Here is a 3,125-nt window from a genome sequence, read left to right as displayed (position 1 = left end):
ATTGAGCTGGAGAAAAAAAATTAGCTGGGTTATAGTGAGAAAGAGGGAGGTGGGACCACTTGGGGATGTGTGTTTCCTCCATTGAGCAATATGTGAATAATGGTATTCCCAGGGATCTGTGCTGGGACTTCAGCTTTTTATAATAATTCTCAATAACTTAGATGAACACATAGAAAGCCATATATCTAAGGTTGCTGACCACACTGACTGAGGGGAGGGAGAGTGGAGGACAGGAAGGGTGGAGGACAGGGAGGGAGTTGAGAACAAGATGAGAATTTTAAAATCAGATGTTGCTGGATCAGGAGCAAATGTTGGTCAGCGAGCACGGTGTGGGATGGGAGAATGGGACTTGGTGTGAGTTCAGATACAAGCAGCACAGTTTGGGATGAGCTGAAGTTTATGAAGGGCACTGGCTATGATACGGTTCAGGACAACATTGGAATGGTCACATTTGGAGTCCTTTAGACATGGCTGAGATTTTCAGTGGCTGATCTTTGTGATATGGGGGATATAAGGCTCAGATCATTCTCAGAAATGAAGCCAAGGTTGTAAAGAGTCTGGTTGAGCAGCAGACAGTGCTCAGGGAGAGGGGTGGAGTTTGTACCGGGAGCTGAAGAGGATCTTCCCAACGTGTTTCAAAGTGAGCCTGGCCCCTCAGTCCTGACTGCTCTTAGCAGCTCTGATTGTCACCGATTGGACACTTATTATTAGAGATTCTGACCACTGCAGAAAGCCCCAGTGTAAAAAATAACTGCAAAGACTGTCAGATCGCAAGGTTGAAACTTCACCAAGGGAGGAAGTGAAAGAAGGAGTTCGGAGCAGCTGGATGTTTGTTACTGAGACGGGAGAAAACTGTGAACTGCCTGCACTGCCTGGAATCTGACAGCACAGGAGGATGGCCATTCAGCCCATTGTGCCTGTGAGTGACCCAGTTAGTCTCCATCTATCTCCCCCTAATCCAGCAATACTTTCCTTTTCAACTTGTCTCTAATTCCCTCTTACAGACCTGGGTCCACAGCATGAGGCTGTCCATAATCTGTCATCTCATTCATTCATTGGTAGACAAGCTGCCTGGGCTGGGGAATGGAGTTCAGGACCTTGAACATTCCCTCTCCCCTCCTGAAGGACTCTTCGTTTGTTTTCATATATTCACTCATTGGATGTGAGCGTCACTGGCTCGGTCAGCATTTGCTACCCGTCCCTAGTTGCCCTTGAGAAGGTGCTGCCTTCTTGAACCGCTATAGATCACATACGGTATGTTGACCCACAATGTCCTTAAGAAGGCAATTCCAGGATTTTGACCCACTTACAGTGATGGAACAGTGATATATTTCCAAGTCAGGATGTTATGTGCCTTGGAGATGAATTTGCAGACATGCTGTTCCCATATATCTGCTGCTCTTGTCCTTCTAACTGGAGCTGTTCATGTGTTTGGAAGGTACCAAAAGAACTGCAGCTGCTGTAAATCAGAGACAAAAACAGAAATTGCTGGAAAGCTCAGCAGGTTTGGTAGCATCTGTGAAGAGAAATCTGAGCTAAATTTTGTGTCACGTGACCCTTCATACTTGAGCTTTTCCAACAATTTCTATTTTTGGGTTTGGAAGGTGTTGTATGAGGATCTTTGGTGAATCTCTGCAGTGTATCTTATAGATAATACACACTGCTGCGACTAAGTGTCAATGGTGGTAAGATGGCTGCTTTGTGGATGTGATGTCAACCAAGCAGGCTGCTTTGCTCTGAATATTATCAAGCTTTTTGAGTGGATAAGGGAGACATAGGATATGGTTGTCATGGATAGGAAAGGTTAGAGAGATATGGGCCAAACACAGGCAAATGGGACTCGTTCAGGTTTGGAAACCTGGTCGGCATGGACAAGTTTGGCTGTAGGGTCTGTGATTCTATGACACCATCACTCTATGAGTGTTGTTGGAACTGCACCCATCCAGACAATGGGGGGTATTCTATCACAATTCTGACTTGTGCCTTGTTGATGATCGACAGGCTTTGGGGGCATCAGGAGGTGAGTTACGAGATGCAGTATTGCTAGCCTCGAGCCTGCTCTTGTAACCATTGTGTTTCCGTGGTCAGCCAATTGAGTTTCTGGATGTTGACAGTGGGGATTCAATGATAATAATACTATTCACTGTCAAGGGGTGATGGTTGAATTGTCTCTTATTGGCCTGGCACTTGCATGGAACCAATGTGAAATGTCGCTTTTCAGACTAAACCTGGATATTGTCCTAATGTTGGTGCATCTGATCATGGACTGCTTCAGTTTTTGAGGAGTTGTGAATGATGCTGAACATTATGGAATCATTGGCAATCATCACCACTTCTGAGCTTGCCTTGAGTTGCTCTATCTGTTCAAAGTCTGTCCTATTTCGCACAGTGATCGTACCACACAGCACAATGGAGGGTATTCTCAATGTGATGGTCAGACTTTGTTTCCAAAAGGATTCTATGATGGTCAATCTTACACATACAGGACAGATGCAATTAAAGCCGCAAGATTGGTGAGGATGAGGGCAAGCAGATTTTTCCCTCTTGTTGTTTCCTTCACTACCAGCTGCAGGCCCAGTCCTGCAGCTTTGTCCTTTAGGACCCGACCAGCTTGATCAGTAGTGCTACTGCTGAGCCACTCTCAGTGGTGGGCATTGAAATCCCCCACCCAGAGTCCATTCTGTGCTGTCACCACCCTCAGTGTTTCCACCCATGTGCTGTTAACATGGAAGAGAGACTGATTCATCAGCCGAGGGAGGGTGGTATGTGATGATCAACAGGAGGTTTCCTCACCCATGTTTAACCTGGTGTCATGAGACTCCATGGGGTCTGGAGTCAGCGGAGAGGACTCCCAAGGTAACTCCCTCCTGGCTGTACACCACTGTATTGCCAGCTCTGCTGGGTCTGCCCTTCTGGTGGGACAGGACACATTCAGGGACAATGATGGTGATGTCTGGGACATTGTCTGTAAGGTATGATTCTGTGAATATGACTGTGTCAGGCTGTTGCTTGACTAGTCTGTGAGACAGCTCTCCTGAATTTGGCACTAGCTCCCAGATGTCAGTAAGGAGGATGGAGCAGGGTAGACAGGGCTATTTCTGTCATTGTCTTTTTGGTGTTTAGAT

The 3,125-nt window shown here is 46.4% G+C and overlaps 1 long non-coding RNA gene across 1 annotated transcript in view; it reads right to left on the bottom strand.

The window, feature by feature from the left end:
- Positions 1 to 376: 376 nt before the first annotated feature.
- Positions 377 to 3,125, bottom strand: part of LOC122546506 — a 7,809-nt gene continuing 5,060 nt past the window's right edge. Inside the window, exons 3-4 of the long non-coding RNA XR_006310758.1 lie at positions 1,581 to 1,585; positions 377 to 390 (exon numbers count right to left, since the gene is read on the bottom strand). This is a non-coding gene — a long non-coding RNA (uncharacterized LOC122546506). The remainder of the gene's footprint in view (positions 391 to 1,580; positions 1,586 to 3,125) is intronic.

This window comes from Chiloscyllium plagiosum, unplaced genomic scaffold, assembly GCF_004010195.1.
Source record: "Chiloscyllium plagiosum isolate BGI_BamShark_2017 unplaced genomic scaffold, ASM401019v2 scaf_77785, whole genome shotgun sequence".
In the NCBI taxonomy this organism is placed as follows: Eukaryota; Metazoa; Chordata; class Chondrichthyes; order Orectolobiformes; family Hemiscylliidae; genus Chiloscyllium; species Chiloscyllium plagiosum.
The sequence above is the reverse complement of the archived record's forward strand: the minus strand, read 5'-3'. Positions and strand labels throughout refer to the sequence as shown.